The sequence below is a fragment of the Heptranchias perlo genome, unplaced genomic scaffold, assembly GCF_035084215.1.
Source record: "Heptranchias perlo isolate sHepPer1 unplaced genomic scaffold, sHepPer1.hap1 HAP1_SCAFFOLD_59, whole genome shotgun sequence".
NCBI lineage: Eukaryota > Metazoa > Chordata > Chondrichthyes > Hexanchiformes > Hexanchidae > Heptranchias > Heptranchias perlo.
The window spans coordinates 4,094,368-4,111,155 of record NW_027139612.1 but is presented as its reverse complement, the minus strand read 5'-3'; the positions used below and the strand labels follow the sequence as shown (position 1 = coordinate 4,111,155).

Here is a 16,788-nt window from a genome sequence, read left to right as displayed (position 1 = left end):
TGATATTGGGGGTGAAGGCTGCTTCCAATACTGTCTCACACCCGGTGGGACCTGGCGGAGATTTGATAAGACTCATCCATTCAACCAAGATATGAAACGGTGTTGAAGAAACATTCAAAAATATAATAACATCCAGGATCCTGTCTTCAGAGTGCGTGGCGCAAAGGTCTGACTCCGGATTAAAAGGCTGGTTAACTTGCTTCTGATTTCTGAAATGTACTTGCCCATCCTTCAGAGGTCATGGGAAATATGTTTTTTGCCTTTCGAAAAAAGACGCGAAAGTTAGAGACATGTTCTGTTTTCAACACGGCTGGTGAAATGGCCAGACTATCATAAATTCGGAGTCGCCTTTGAAACATTTAAAGGCGACGACCTAAAAATCACTTAGTGCAAATTTAAAATCACGGTTCCTATTTATTTCGGTCTGAAAGAAATAACGATAAACGTGTCAGTCAGTGCCCGCGGTGAGACGGTGATGAACTTGTTTGCTGCGAAGTTCACCGCTGGGCAAAAGTTGACGCCGTTTAAAGGACGCGAACCCACTCAATGTAAAGGATGAGCTCATAACCAACAGGTCCCGTCAACGTCAAACACCTCATTTCTTGTGCAATGGAGGGAGCAGAGGCGTGTCCATCATCAGACGCCAGCAACTTTAAGAAATGGAACAGATAAAGGCACAGACGCAAGTTCCAAATCCTTTCAATGCAAAGTTATTTCACTTTATTTAAAGTGCCGTGAGGCTAAAAACGGGTCCCAGATGATTTGCGTTCACTTGTGATTTGTTTTCCAGTGTTGGTCCGTCAGGTTTGCAATTCAATTTGTATTGGATATTGAAGGTATTTCAGGATGATTGCACATCATACCATGTGTAAAGCAACCATCTTGATAACTTCAATCATCACACACTCCACATCGACGCTGCAGAGGCCCCAGCACCCCTTTCAATATTGTTTTTCTTAACTCACAGTTTTCAAAAGGGAATTGGATAAACGCTTGGATGGAAACATTTTCAGGGCTATGGGGAAACAGCAGGCGAGTGGGACGAACTGGACAGCTCTTTCAGAGAGCTGACACAGGCACGATGGGCCGAATGGCGCTATCTTATTCTATGATTCTATTAATAGATCAATTTCCGCCTTTCACGTAGCCTCCCTAAATGGAGCGCAGTAATCGTGTCCCTGTGAAATAAGCTCCTGAACAGTAATACGGAAATTAGCGTGGCTGGGCGGTTTGAAACTCTGGTTAGGCTCCTAACTGGAAATTTCCTCTCCAAGATTGATTAGTTGTTCAATTATCTCCCCCTTTCCATCTTAAATTTCTTTACATATCTTTTTGATCTCTTCTTCTACTGTCACGCCCACAATACTCGTCTCGCTGGTAAAGACTGAAGCAAAGTGATTATTTAATATTTCTGCCATTTCGCTGTCATTTCCTGTGAGTTTGTCGTGTGTATCCCTTAGTGGCCCTATTCCTATCCGAAATTTTCTTTGGCTGTTGATGTGTCCAGAATACTTTTCTTTTTTTGATATTCCTTTTTGCCTTTCTAATAGTTCTTTAGACTTCTTTCCCAGTCTTTTCACATTCCCCTCTCTCCTTTATTGTCCAGTGTGTGCCTTTTTCTTCAGTTTCAATTTTGCCCTTGTTTTTTATTCTTCCCTGGTGTGTCATTTCTGGCTGGTTTGTTCTTGCTTTTTAGTGGGATATATTTCTCCTGGACTCTATTGATCACCGTTTTAAATGTTTCCCACTGTTGTTCTATTTCTTTGTCCAGGTCATTAATATGTCAAACATTTCACCGTTTGAAACTTCTCAAGTCACAATTCCATCACAAAGCCAGTTGCTTTTGTGGGAGGAGTAAATCAACTTGGTCGAAAAATCAGCTGCAGCACAATCCACAAATAAAATATTTTCACGTCTTCGTAAAAATAAGGATTGTCAGAAGTGGGATTCGAACCCACGCCTTCAGAAGAGACTACGACCTGAACGCAGCGCCTTTGACCGCTCGGCCATCCTGACTACAAATTTAATGCTCCATTCTGCATCAATTCTGCACCGTTGGCCAGTGAACGCAACATAAAAGTTTAAAATGATACTCGCCCAACGTGGGACTCGAACCCACGACCCTGAGATTAAGAGTCGCATGCTCTACCGACTGAGCTAGCCGGGCTTGCTTCTTTGAATTACCTTATCTGTTATTGCAGCAAGCAGGAGAAAGACTCCATTTCAAATTATTGGAATCAATTCTGAGGGACAGGATGAACTGTCACTTCGAAAGGCACGGACGAATCAAGGACAGTCAGCATGGATTTGTTAAGGGGAAGTTGTGTCTGACTAACCTGATTGAATTTTTCGAGGAGGTGATAAGAAGGATCGATGAGGGTAGCGCAATTGATGTCGTCTACATGGATTTTAGCAAAGCTTTTGAAAAATTCCCTCATGGCAGATTGGTCCAAAAAGGAAAGGACCATGGGATCCAAGGGAATGTGGCTTGTTGGATCCAAAATTAGCTCAGTGGCAGGAAGGAAAGTGTAATGGTCGACGGGTGTTTTTGTGGCTGGAAGGCTGTTTCCAGTGGGGTGCCGCAGGGCTCGGTACTTGGTCCTTTGCTTTTTATGCTCTACATTAACGATTTGGACCGAAACTTAGGGGACATGATTAAGAAATTTGCGGGTGACACAAAAATCGGCCATGTGGTTGATAGCGAGGAGGAAAGCTGCAGACTGTGGGGGTTCAGGCAATTTTCTGACAACAAGGCACTCATTCCATCTCTGAACGAATTTTGAACGAATACGTGTGTTTGACCCAGCACAGCACGATGGGCCGAATGATCTCCTCTCATGGACTCACAGAATACAATGATACTAAGTGTTATCAGTCGGAAAAGCAACACATTGCAAATAAGAGCAGAGAGAGGAAACTCGTCTAACAGCATAACAGCACGGTGAGATATTGTATTTGAGAAGGATGAGGAGGGATAGTTTATCATGGTGGGAGTCACATGGAGTATCATTTGTGACTTTGATAAGGACCATTTCATGCTGCAACTGGGGCGGAAACCTGATTGGAGAGATTCAGCCCGGGCGTGGCCCCATCGTGCGCGGTGAGATGGAGGGGGGTGGGGGAAGTGTCAGAGCTGGGGCTCACCGGTGGAAGCAGCATAAAAGTTTAAAACGGTACTCGCCCAATGTGAGGCTCAAACCCACTACCCTGAGAGTTTTTAAACAACAGGTGGAGCAGCCACTGTCTGAATCTCTTGCTGTACTTGAAAGAACACATTCCAAGTACGAGCAGAGAGAGGACACCATTCAGTTGCCCATTGCGTTGCACAAGATACCATCGGTTTCTGTAGTGTCGTGGTTCTCACATTTGCTTTACACGCGAAAAGTTGCTGGTTCGATCCCGGGTGGAAACATTATGTTGGAACTTGGTCTCCATAAACATCCAGGTTGATTTTCTTCTCCTGCCAAAAAAGGAGACAGTGGCTGCTCCCTTGTTCTTTGTAAGCTGCATCTTTTACTTCATTAAGCAGATAACTCTGAGCGACAGAAAACTGATCCTCAGTGACGCTCATTTTAAATGTTATTCCCTTTTCCTCCAAAAGGGTATATTGGCCTTGGAAGGAGCGCGGCCCCGATTTACCAGAATGTTAGCAGGGCTCGAAGGATTAAATTATGAGGAGCGGTTACATACTTCTATTCCCTGGAATATAGAAGGCTTTTTAGGATATTGAAAGGGAGATAGGCAAACCCTTTCCGCTGGTGAGGGAGTCAAAGACAATATCACAATATCACAAAAGCTGTTTTACGAGTGGAATAGACAGGCGTTTCTGCGGCCGCAACCGAGACTCCAGGATGGTGTGTTGCCTCCCTGGTGCAAGGATCAAGGATGTCTCGGAGCGGCTACAGAACATTTTGGAGGGGGAGGGCGAACAGCCAGCTGTCGTGGTGCACATAGGCACCAACGATATAGGTAAAAAAGGGGATGAGGTCCTAAAAGCAGAATATAGGGAGTTAGGAGGTAAATTAAAAAATAGGACCTCAAAGGTAGTAATCTCAGGATTGCTGCCAGTGCCACGTGCTAGTCAGAGTAGAAATAGGAGGATATTTCAAATGAATACGTGGCTAGAGGAATGGTGCAAGGGGGAGGGATTCAAATTCCTGGGACACTGGAAACGGTTCTGGGGGAGGTGGGACCAGTACAAACCGGACGGTCTGCACCTGGGCAGGGCCGGGACCGCTGTCCTAGGAGGAGTGTTTGCTAGTGCTGTTGGGGAGGGTTTAAACTAAAGTGGCAGGGGGTTGGGAACCTGAGCAGGGAGAGAGAGGAAAGCGTAACAGGAAGGGACAGAAGGTATGGAGTAATAGGTAAAGTGTTAAAAAAGGAAAAAGCAGGAACTAAGCGTCACAAAACAGATTTGAAAGTTCTTTATCTGAATGCACGTAGCATTCGTAATAAAATGGACGAGTTAACGGCACAAATAACTACGTATGGGTATGATCTTGTGGCCATTACAGAAACATGGCTGCAGGGTGACAACGACTGGGAATTAAATATGCCAGGGTATTTAACAATCAGGAAGGACAGGCAGGAAGGAAGGGGAGGTGGGGTGGCTATGTTAATAAAGGAAGGAATCACTGTAATACAGAGAAATGATATTGGGACAAAGCATCAAGATAATGAAACAGTTTGGGTGGAGATAAGGAATAATAAGGGAAAAAAACATTAGTGGGCGTAGTATATAGGCCTCCTAATAGTTGCAACTCTGCTGGAAGAAGTATTAATCAGGAGATAGTCGGGGCATGTAATAAGGGAACAGCCATAATTATGGGGGATTTTAATTATCATATTAACTGGACAGATCAAATTGGGCAGAGCAGCCTTGAGGACGAGTTCATTGAGTGCATCAGGGATGGATTTCTTGAGCAGTATGTAACTGATCCTACAAGGGGGCAGGCAACCTTGGACCTGGTCCTGTGTAATGAGTCAGGATTAATTAATAATGTCCTAGTTAAGGATCCCCTTGGAACGAGCGACCACAACATGGTTGAATTCCATATCCAATTAGAGGGTGAGAAGGTTGATTCTCAAACAAGCGTACTGAGCTTGAATAAAGGAGACTATGATGGTATGAGAGCGGAATTGATTAAAGTGGACTGGGAAAATAGATTAAAGGGTAAGACGGTACATGAGCAGTGGTGTTCATTTAGGGAGTTATTTTACAACTTTCAAAATAAATATATTCCACTGAGGAAAAAAGGGTGTAAAAGAAATGACAGCCACCCGTGGCTAAGTAAAGAAATCAAGGATAGTATCCGACTAAAAACAAGGACATATAAGGTAGCCAAACTTAGTGGGAGGATAGATGATTGGGAATTCTTCAAAAGACAGCAAAAAGTAACTAAAGGATTGATTAAGAAAGGGAAGTTAGATTATGAAAAGAAATTAGCAAAAAATATAAAAACAGATAGCAAGAGTTTCTATAGTTATATAAAAAGAAAAAGGGTGGCTAAGGCAAACATAGGTCCCTTAGAGGATGAGACCGGGAAATTAATGGTGGGAAACATGGAGATGGCAAAAATGCTGAACAAATATTTTGTTTCAGTCTTTACAGTAGAGGACACTAAGAATATCCCAACACTGGACAAACAGGGGACTCTCGGGGGGGAGGAGCTAAATACGATTAAAATCACTCAAGAGATGGTACTCAGTAAAATAATGGGACTCAAGGCGGATAAATCCCCTGGACCTGATGGCTTCCATCCTAGGGTCTTGAGGGAAGTGGCAGTAGGGATTGTGGATGCTTTGGTGATAGTTTTCCAAAATTCCCTGGACTCAGGAGAGGTCCCGGCAGATTGGAAAACTGCTAATGTAACACCGTTATTTAAAAAGGGTAGTAGGCAGAAGGCTGGAAATTATAGGCCAGTTAGCTTAACATCTGTGGTGGGTAAAATTTTGGAGTCTATTATTAAGGAGACAGTAACGGAACATTTAGATAAGCATAATTTAATAGGACAAAGTCAGCATGGCTTTATGAAGGGGAAGTCATGTCTGACAAATTTGCTTGAGTTCTTCGAGGATATAACGTATAGGGTGGATAAAGGGGAACCAGTGGACGTAGTGTATTTAGACTTCCAGAAGGCATTCGACAAGGTGCCACATAAAAGATTATTACTTAAGATAAAAAATCACGGGATTGGGGGTAATATTCTGGCATGGGTGGAGGATTGGTTATCAAACAGGAAGCAGAGAGTTGGGATAAATGGTTCATTTTAGGACTGGCAACCAGTAACCAGTGGTGTTCCACAGGGGTCGGTGCTGGGTCCCCAACTCTTTACAATCTATATTAACGATTTGGAGGAGGGGACCGAGTGCAACATATCAAAATTTGCAGATGATACAAAGATGGGAGGGAAAGTAGAGAGTGAGGAGGACATAAAAAACCTGCAAGGGGATATAGACAGGCTGGGTGAGTGGGCGGAGATTTGGCAGATGCAATATAATATTGGAAAATGTGAGGTTATGCACTTTGGCAGGAAAAATCAGAGAGCAAGTTATTTTCTTAATGGCGAGAGACTGGAAAGTACTGCAGTACAAAGGGATCTGGGGGTCCTAGTGCAAGAAAATCAAAAAGTTGGTATGCAGGTGCAGCAGGTGATCAAGAAAGCCAACGGAATGTTGGCTTTTATTGCTAGGGGGATAGAATATAAAAACAAGGAGGTATTGCTGCAGTTATATAAGGTATTGGTGAGACCGCACCTGGAATACTGCATACAGTTTTGGTCTCCATACTTAAGAAAAGACATACTTGCTCTCGAGGCAGTACAAAGAAGGTTCACGCGGTTAATCCCGGGGATGAGGGGGCGGACATATGAGGAGAGGTTGAGTAGATTGGGACTCTACTCATTGGAGTTCAGAAGAATGAGAGGCGATCTTATTGAAACATATAAGATTGTGAGGGGTCTTGATAGGGTGGATGCAGTAAGGATGTTCCCAAAGATGGGTGAAACTAGAACTAGGGGGCATAATCTTAGAATAAGGGGCTGCTCTTTCAAAACTGAGATGAGGAGAAACTTCTTCACTCAGAGGGTGGTAGGTCTGTGGAATTTGCTGCCCCAGGAAGCTGTGGAAGCTACATCATTAGATAAATTTAAAACAGAAATAGACAGTTTCCTAGAAGTAAAGGGAATTAGGGGTTATGGGGAGCGGGCAGGAAATTGGACATGAAGCTGAGTTCGGATCGGTCAATGCCCTGTGGGTGGCGGAGAGGGCCCAGGGGCTATGTGGCCCGGTCCTGCTCCGACTTCTTGTGTTCTTTAGATTTGTGGTTGGGATCAGATCAGCCATGATCTTATTGAATGGCGGAGCAGGCTCGAGGGGCCGATTGGCCTACTCCTGCTCCAATTTCTTATGTTCTTATGTTCTTATGTTCTTATGTACTCCAACGCATCACTGTGAGTGTCAGAGACGAGTCTCTCGGTGCCGCGTCCTGTACAGTGAATGTCAAAACTTTTTAAAGTTGCAGAAAGTGTTAGGGATTCAGTTTCACAAACCTTTAATGGGAATGAGATTTTGTCAGAGGATGCAGCCTTCCCTACTTCTCTTGCCCTTTGCGAGTCACCTGTTCCGGTTTAAATTCACAAACTGGATGAGTTGGTGATCACGGTGCAGCAGACTCAGCGGTCCCGGGTGAGAGAGTGAGAAATCAGCCCGGGCGCGGCCACAATGTGCGCGGTGACACTGCACGGGATGTCGGGGGGAGTCAGAGCTTGGGTTCACCCCTGAAAGCAACATAAAAAGTTTAAATCAGAGCACGCCCAACATGAGGCTTGAGCCCACACCCCTGAGATTTAGAGTCTCACACTCTATCGACTGAGCTAACCGGGCCTGAAAAATTCAGCCGCTCTTGTCTATCATTGCAGTAAACTCGCCCCTGGGTATGCATGTGCAGCAATCCCAACATAACGACCGTATCATTGGCTGTGTTTATCTCTGTGTGTGTGTCCACCTTCAGGTTGATTTTGAACGAATACGAGTGTTTGTCTTCTGTTTCTAACATCAAATAAAAGAGGGCATCAGACACTTCCCTCCCTGACACTGGGGAACCAGTGAGACAGACCTGTTATTGTGAAAACGCAAATGAAACATTAATTGCGGAATTATATGGACTCTTATCAGCGCCAGAAGTAGATTTAGAATCTATACACCCCAATAAATAAATAAATAATACAGATTCATGTAAATACACTTGCAACTAACAGTCACTAAAGCATAAATATTATTTGTACCTAATACAAACACTCCCAGATATATTTAGAAACGTTCCACACATTCCCTCGTGGTCTAGTGGTTAGGATTCGGCGCTTTTAAAGCTGCGACCCGGGTTCGATTCCCGGTCAGGGAATTTGCTCTTACAAAAAACACTTGCCACTTTTGCAGAATCATCGCAAATTGACGGCACAGAAGGAGGAAATTCGGCCCATCGCGTCCGCGCCGGCCGAAAATGAGCCACCCAGCCGAATCCCACTTTCCAGCAATCGGTCCGTCGCCTTGCAGGTTACACAACTTGAGCTGCAAATCCAAGTATTTTTTTTTAAATGTAACGAGGGATTCTGCCTCTACCACCCTTTGAGGCAGTGAGTTCCAGACCCCTACCACCCACTGGGTGAAAAAAATTCTCCGCAGCTCCCCTCTAATCCTTCTACCAATCACTTTAAATCTATGCCCCCTCGTTATTGACCTCCCTGCTATGGTAAATAGGTCCTTCCCATCAACTCTATCTAGGCCCTTCATAATTTTGTACACCTCAATTAAATCACTCCTCAGATTCCTCTGTTCCAAAGAAAACAACCCCAGCCTCTCCAATCTTTCCTCACAGCCAAAAATCTCCAGCCCTGGCAACCTCCTCGTAAATCTCCTCTGTACCCTCTCTAGTGCAATCACATCTTTTTTGACCAGTCTGCCAATTGGGACCTTGTCAAAAGCCTTGCTAAAATCCAAGTAGACTACATCAAAGTACTCCAGGTGTGTTCTCACCAAAGCCCTATTTAATTGCATCAAGACTTCCTTACTCTTATACTCCAACCTCCTTGCAAAAAGGCAAACATACCATTTTTCTTCCTAATTGCTTGCTGTACCTGCATGATAACTTTCTGTGATTTGTTTACAAGTGCACCCAACTCCCTCTGAATACCAACATTTATTGGACTCTCACCTTTTAAAAAATATTCTGCTTTTCGATTCTTCCTACTAAAGTGGACAATTTCACATTTTCCCACCTTATACTCCAACTCTTACCCAATCACTCAACCTGTCCACCTCCCTTTGCGTCCTCCTCACGGCTTACTTTCCCACCTACCTTTGTACCATCAGCAAACTTGGATACATTACACTCGGTCCCCTCACCTAAGTCATTAATATAGAATGTAAACAGCAATTGGAACACAAATTGTCCGCCCAGGATCGAAAGCAGGGCCCTTCGCGTGTTAAGTGAACTTTTAACCACTACCCCACAAAAAACCGTTGGTGCCTTATACTGGACAGAGGGGAACTGACCAGTCACCTCTCTCTGCTCTGATTGGGACAGTTTTACTTCTCTTCAAACAACATCTCTCCTGTCCCACACTAAAATCATGGAATAGAATCATAGAATATTACAGCACAGAAGGAGGCCATTCGGCCGTGTTGCCCTGCCTACTCTTTGAAAGAGCTGTCCAATTTAGTCCAAAAAACCCAGCCTTTTCCCCGTAACCTTGCAAATCAGTCCTCTTCAAGTACCTGTCCAATTGCCTTTTGAAAGTTCCTATGAAAGCTGCTTCCACCACCCTTTCAGGGAGTGGCTACCAGATCGGAACAAACATCTGTGTGAAAAAAAATCTCCTCATTTCCCCTCTGGTCCTAAAAAGCTTTCAATCCTTTTCCATGGATGCATTTTTACAAACATTTCATTCATTAAAACCACACAAGTTACACGGGAAAAAGACTTCATTTTCAAGTCATTAACGTTCCGAAGGAGCTCCCTAATTTCCCTCCCCTAACCTTATGAATCAGATCATTCTCGTCCGGATCCTTTTCCACATGAACCGGTCTCCCCCGCTCTGGAAGTCGCCATTCTGATTCTGTGACTGTGGCCAGCTCCACAGTTGTTGAATGACCGCCTTGAGTTTCCAGCATATTTTCGTTTACAGCTCGGTTTAGGGATGAGCCGGTGGGCGTTAAAACGTGCCGTGGATGGAGACCGGGTTGGTTATTGCGGGAAGAGCAAATCAACTGTGACGAAAAATCAACTGCAGCTCAAGGTAAAAATAAAACAGGAGTCAAAATAACCAATGTTAAACGTGGGATTCGAACCCACGCCTCGCGAGGAGAAAGCGACCTGAACGCAGCGCTTTCGACGACTCGGCAATCTTAACTACCAAATGCCTTCTTCACTAGCCACACTTTCCACGCTGAGACCCCCCACGCGGAAAAAGTTTCACCCACTCCAGTGCTTGGTGAGATAAATGCTGCTGGAAAGGCTCGGTGAGCGGGATGCCACCTCCCCGGGTTTTCCTGAGCCTATTGTAATTTATTCCTGTTTAATCACTGGAATATCCGCAATCAGGAACTATAAAGGATTAAAAGCTGAATCACAGAGAAAGGGCAATCCATGTTACATCTGATAAGGATAGAAACTGAGCTCCCTGGTGATCCAGTGGTTTGGATTCGGCGCTCTCATTGCCGAGGCGCTGGTTCGAATCCCAGTCAGAATAGCAACTTTTGAACACTTGTTTTATTAATTGCATGGATTCTTCATACTCTGCTGAAGAAAAAAAACAATTATTGTTTTAATTACCATTAATTAAACGATAACGTTATTTTGCAGAATGAAAGGCTACTGAGGGAAGTTGAAAAAGTTTAACAATTTATGTTGTGCAATGAACTTTTTATCCCTTCTCATTTTACACACTGTATTTTTAAAGGCTCGGTTGAAAATGTTCAGTGCTCGTGAGACCACGAATTAGTGTTCAATTTAACAGGACAGGCTATTTCACAGAGAAAGAAAAAATTCTGTCCCAACATAATGGCCCCACCCAGGATCGAACCGGAGATTTTTCGCGCATGAAGTGAATGTGATAACCACGAGATTACGAAAACCTCTGCTGGATTTATCAGCCAGAAGTTCGATTAACTGCATTGATTCTCTTTCATATCTATTCAATTGATCGAAGTTGCACAAGTCACAAAAGAAAAATGTTAATTTCAAAGTTATTAAACTCCCAAATGTGGCCCGCCTTGTTTGGTCAGGGGTTGACCCTGACGTCACAGCCTCAACAAAACATATTCTCAACATTTCCACTGTGAATAGGAGGAGGCCATTTAGCCCCTTGAACCAGTTCCGCCCTTCAATTAGATCATAGATGATCTGTACCTCAAATCCATTTCTCCGCCTTTGCTCCCGATCCCTCGATACCCTTACCCAACAAAAATCTATCGATCTCAGTCTTGAAAGCTTCAATTGACCCCCAGCATCCACACCCTTTTGGGGGACAGAGTTCCAGACTTCTACTGCCCTTTGTGTAAAAAAGTGCTTCCTGATTTCGAACCTGAATGGCATGGTTCTAATTTTAAGGTTATGTCCCCCTCGTTCTTGATTCCCCAGAGGAAATTGATTCTCTCTCTCTCTATTCTATCGAATCATTTAAACATGTTAAACACCTCGCTCAGACCGCCCCTCAATCTTCCATACTCGAGGGAATACGAGCCTAGTCTATGCAGCCTGTCCTCATAATTTAAGCTTTTTAGCCCAGGTAACATTCTGGTGAATCTGCTCTGCAACCCCTCCAAGGCCAATCTATCCTTCCTGAGGTGCAGTGTCCAAAATTGAACGCAGTTACTCCAGACGCAGTCTAACCAGAGCTTTATATAACTGTAACATAACTTCCACTTCTTTATATTCCAGACACTCCGTTAGCCTTTTAAATTATTTTTGGATCCGTCTGTTAGCTTTTACTGATTTATGTAAATGAACCGTTAATTCTCTCTGCTTCTCCACAGTTCCGAGCTTCTTACCATTTGGAAAATTCCCTGACCGTAGGTCCAAAGTGGATTACCCCACATTGAACTCCATCTGCCATAGTTTTGCCCACTCACTCAACCTATTAATGTCCCGTTACAACTTTCCACTCGCATTCCACACTACTTACTGTACCAACTAACTTAGTGTCATCAGCAAACTTGGATATACGACTCCCTGTTCCTTCACCTAAGTCATTGATAAATATGGTGACAAGCTGAGGCCCCAGTTACAGATCCCTGGGGGACACCACTAGTCCCATGCTGCCAATTGGAGTATGTACCCATTATCCCTACTCTCTGTCTCCTTTCTCCGAACCAATTCTCTACCCATGTCAATATATTGCCTCAAGTTCCATGCGCTTTCATTTTTGCCAACAATTTCTTGCGTGGAACCTTATCAAATGCCTGTCGGAATTCCATATAAATAATATCATAGGAACATAGGAACAGGAGTAGGCCATTCAGCCCCTCGTTCCTGCTCCGCCATTTGAGAAGATCATGGCTGATCTGTGATCTCACTCCAGAGACCCGCCTTTGGCCCATATCCCTTAATACCTTTGATTGCCAAAAAGCTATCTATCTCAGACCTAAATTTAGCAATTGAGCCAGTAACAATTGCCGTTTGCGGAAGAGAGTTCCAAACTTCGACCACCCTTTGTGTGTAGAAATGTTTTCTAATCTCGCTCCTGAAAGGTCCGGCTCGAATTTTTAGACAAAATGGTGGCAAGTTCGCCGGACATCTTGGACAAAATGGCTGGAAGTACGGCGGCCATCTTGGACAAAATGGCGGCAAGTCCTTCACGGCTGTTCGACAGGAACAGAAGGAGGCCATTGAGCTCCTCAAGCCTCTTAGATGGGAACTGAAGGCTATTCAGCCTCTGAAGGCTGTTGCAAAGGTAAAGGAGGAGGCCATTCAGCCCCTGAAGCCTGTTGCATCGTTACTGGATGCCGATCATCCCCTCAAGCCTGTTACAGAGAATCAGGAGGAGGCCATTCAGACCTTCGAGCCTGTTACACAGGAACTTGAGGCCAATCAAACCCTCAAGCCTGTCAAATATCAAAAAGAGGAGGCCATTCAGCCCCTCGAGCATGTTATCTGGGAACTGAAGGCCATTCAGCCCTTCGAGCCTGTTATATAGGAACTAGACGCCGATCAACCCTTCAAGCCTGTCAGATAGCAATAGGAGGAGGCCATTCAGCCCCTCGAGCACCTTACACCAGATCTGGTGGCCAATCAGCCCCTCAAGCCTGTTACATAGGAACAGCAGGAGGCCACTCAGCCCGTCGAACGTGTTATACGGGAACTGAAGGCCATTCAGCACCTCGAGCCTATTACACTGGAATATGACACGGCCATTAAGCCCCTCGAGCTTGTTGCACTGGAACAGGAGGAGGCCATTCAGCCCTTCGAGGCTGTTATACAGGATCTGGACGCCATTCAGCCCCTCACGTATGTTACATAGCAACAAGAGGAGTCCATTCAGCCACACGAGCCTGTTACATAGGAACAGGAGTAGACAATTCAGCTCCTCAACCTGTTACGCCATTCAAGTAGATCATGGCTGATCTGTATCTTAACTCCATCTACCCACATTGGTTCCAGAATCCTTTATACCCTTGCCTAACAAAAGTCTATCAATCTCCGTTTTGAAATGTCGGATTGACCCCCACCCTCAACAGACTTTTGTGGGAGAGAGTTCCAGATTTCCACTACCCTTTTGTGAAGAAGTCCTTCCTGACATCACCCCTGGACGGCCGAGCGATAATTTTAAGGTTCTGCCCCTTTGTTCTCGACTCCCCCAACAGAGGAAGTAGTTTCTCTCTATCTACCCTATCAACTCATTTCATCATCTTAAACATCTCAATTCAATCACCCCTTAATCTTCTATATTCAGGGGAATACTAGCCTTGTCAATTCAACCTGTCCTCACAATTTAACCCTTTTAGCCCCGATATCATTCTGGTGAATCTGCGCTGCAGCCCTTCCAAGGGCTGAACTGAATGCAGTCCTCCAAATGGCCTCTAACCAGAGCTCTGTTCAGCTGGAACATAACTTCCACCCCTTTATAATCCAGCCCTCTTGAAATAAAGGCCGACATTCTATTAACCTTTTAATTATTTTTGTAACTGTCCACTAGCTTTTAATTATTTCTGTACTTGGACTCTAAATCTCTCTGCTCCTCCACAGTTCCGAGCTCCTCACCATTTAGAAAACTCTCTGATCTATCTTTCTTAGATCTGAAGTGGATGACCTCACATTTTCCCACATTGAACTCCATTTGCCACAGTTTTGCCCACTCACATAATCTCTCAATTTCCTGGGGATGTTTGGTGCATTTGTTTGGTTGGAGAATGCTTTCTATCAGGTCGTTATTTTAAAAAGATTTCAACTGATTTTTATTTTGCACTTTTTGAACAAGATCATTATTCCCCGATCAGTGAAATGTCCGTGTTTTTCAGATAGTGGGGACAGTTCAGAGATAGTTGCCTTTTTGCCTACTTTAAAGAAGTGAAATTTTGCTGATTTAAAACCAGCTGTATTTCTAAGCTTGAAAAAGCAGCTCCTCTGTTAGGTGAGGTTTCACTCCCAATGTCTCAGTGTTTCCGCTTGTCCTGATATCAGTGTAACATTTGAAGGGCTCCAGGTAATGAACAGTGAAACCCCTTCAGATTATCTCAGCCCACTCGTTCTATCCAGTGCCTAATATTGCCTGCTCTTCAGAGGGTGACAGATTCACACTACACGAGATCTTGTTTTAGACTTTAACTGCAAAACAATTTGGTGAAACAGGAAGAGAACAAACAGAGTAGTAGCAGTAAGACAACAGTTTTACTGTAAAGCTCAACCAGATCCTTATTGGAAAAGAAAATAATAAATAATTCACAAATATTTTACGAAACTGTGACCGAACTTTCGAACATCCTGGTTCTTTGTTGTCTTTTTCTCACAAACTATTGAAGCTGTCGACTTGATTAACATTCTCAGAGATTCCAAACAGACTCACCAGTTTGAAAAAGACAGGCTGATAAATGCCTTGAAAACAGTGACTGGGAGCCAGTCATTTTAAGCAATGATCTGTTTAATTCGAAAGAAGCTGCCAATGAAAATTGTACGAGAAAAAATGACCCCTGAGGTTTGTATCTGAATCAAATGTTTGACTTTGCGAGGTGCAACCTGCCTTTAAGAGGTGCAGGCTGCCTTGAAGAGGTGCTGACCACTCACGCAATATCGAGGCCCCCTGCTGGTGAGAAGCCGCTCAACAGCTCAGCCAGGCCTGACTGCTCGCAGGAATCAGGTAAATCACCAGGCTGCACCAATCTCACGGGCTGTCTGCATCTCAACGACCGGGTGCAAGTTAATCACATGGGAGTTAATCGACCCCCGCGCCCGGATTCGGGGCTTATCGAATTTAACCCCGAATATATCTTGATATACATTTTGCATAGAATACAGCACGACACAGAAACAGGCCATTCAGCCCATGTGGGTAAAGAAGTTGCCCTGAATTTCTTATTTGACAACAACTTCTGGAGTAGAAAATATAATACAATATATAATCAAATGTTATATGTATATATATTTAACATCGAATGTACAGTACAGCACAGTACAGTGTCCATTCGGCCCGACTACTCTTTCTGTTTTACAACAGCTACTTCTTTTATGTAAAATACAATACAGTATATCTTTATATAAATATTACATAGAATTCAGCACGTCACAGAAACAGGCCATTCGGCCCAACTGGGTAATTAAATATCCCACAGTGTTCCCACAGTGACCAAGTGATCCCACAGTGCACCCAGTGATAGTGCTCCATTGATCCACAGTGTCCCAGTGATCTAAAGTGCACCCAGTGATCCCACAGTGATTGCAGAGTGACCCACTGATACCACAGTGCATTCGTGATATTGCCTCAGTCATGCACAGTGTCCCAATGATCCACAGTGCACCCAGTGATCCCACAGTGATCGCAGTGTGACCCAGTGATCCTATCGTGCACCCAGTGATATTGTCGCAGTGATCCAAAATGTCTCAGTGATCCCAAAGTGTCCCAGTTCTCTCAAAGTGATCCCAGTGATCCCACAGTGCCCCCACCGTGCACCCAGTGATTCCGCGGTGTACACAGAGGTACCAGTATCCAAACTGCATCTGTGCAAACTTTTCAGAGACTTTCTTTATGTGCAACAACGTGTGCATATACAATAACGTGTTCTATGTGTATGTATATTACATATTACATAGAATGGGTAATGAAATTCCTCCTGTAACGCCATAAAGCTGAAACAAAATGGTGGCCATTAAGGCGGTCATCTTAAATAAAGTGGTCGCCAGTGTCCCAATGCTCCCACATTAATCCAATGATTCCACAGTGTCCCACTTATCCCACAGTGTCCCAGTGATCCCAAAATATCCCAGTGAACCTGCAGTATCCCAGTGATCCCACAACAACCTGTGACCCCACAGTGCTCCCATTGATCCCACATTGACCCAGACAAAACTCACGTGAGTCTCATTGGGTGCAGTCTGTGTTAAAGACCTCGGTCAGTGTCCTGTGGAGAGAAAGCCTGTAGTTTGTGGTCAACTTACAGTTTGTGGATTTTTCCAATCAGCCAAAGAGTTCAAACAAATTCATGACATTCAAAAGAGCCAAAGCAAAAAGTTATTTAAAAAACCTAACACACAGCAAGATCCCTCATCAGTTACAGGGACAATCTATCAGCAACATTCAT

At 44.1% G+C, this 16,788-nt stretch overlaps 2 non-coding genes across 2 annotated transcripts; both read right to left on the bottom strand.

The window, feature by feature from the left end:
• Positions 1-1,933: 1,933 nt before the first annotated feature.
• Positions 1,934-2,016, bottom strand: trnal-cag (transfer RNA leucine (anticodon CAG)). The gene has a single exon. It is a non-coding gene; the product is annotated as a tRNA-Leu (tRNA).
• A 78-nt stretch (positions 2,017-2,094) lies between these two features.
• Positions 2,095-2,167, bottom strand: trnak-cuu (transfer RNA lysine (anticodon CUU)). Its single transcript has one exon. It is a non-coding gene; the product is annotated as a tRNA-Lys (tRNA).
• Positions 2,168-16,788: the final 14,621 nt, after the last annotated feature.